Raw genomic sequence first — 818 nt, 5'->3', positions numbered from 1 at the left:
ACACGCTAGCTTTCCCAAGACAGACGAACTTAATGTGGTTACAATCATCCGGGTTTAAATAGCGCTCAAATTGATTTGATATTGATGCAATATTTACACTGAAGTTTGCAGGCGGCTATGGTAAGGGGCGTGACATTTCCCGACCAGGCGCCGAGTGGTGCCAATCACAACACACACTGGCCTTGCTAACCAATCACAGCACATTTCGTATTTCAGAAGGCGGGCCTGAATTTGATACAGTAACTATTCGAGCCGTTCATGCCAGACTGGGGAGAGAGGTGTTGTAATAATGTAAAATATGTGAAAAATAATGTGTTTTTCGAACAACCTAGTATGAGAGCCTGTTCTAGTACACCCCCAAAACAAAATCAAGACTTTGTAAAACAGCATAATAGGAGCCCTTTAAACTCTTTCCACAGCTGGAGTTAAAGATGCTCATGATTATGTCACATGTGAGTATTGTGTATCAGTGATGCAGTGTGTTTATTCTGCATTATATCATTATATCAGTGATGCAGTGTGTCTGCTTCTAGACAACAGATGAAAAACATGAAGCATTTTCAGTATCTCATGCTCTTATCAAACTAAATTATGGACGACCACTTAATTTAGGTAATGTGAATATTACTTGCTGTGTGGAAAATTGTAAAATACTTTATTAACTTTTGTACATATGCACCATCACACACATTGAACAAATACCTTTATTGTACATTCAACTTTGTACATTGACTCATATACATATTTGGCCACATATATACATATAGCCATTAGTGTGCTTTGGTTAATTGTCTTGTTGCATCACTGCAACTGCAACT

This window comes from Sinocyclocheilus rhinocerous, unplaced genomic scaffold (genome assembly GCF_001515625.1).
Source record: "Sinocyclocheilus rhinocerous isolate Xijiao unplaced genomic scaffold, SAMN03320098_v1.1 scaffold2970, whole genome shotgun sequence".
Taxonomy (NCBI): Eukaryota; Metazoa; Chordata; class Actinopteri; order Cypriniformes; family Cyprinidae; genus Sinocyclocheilus; species Sinocyclocheilus rhinocerous.
The sequence above is the reverse complement of the archived record's forward strand: the minus strand, read 5'-3'. Positions refer to the sequence as shown.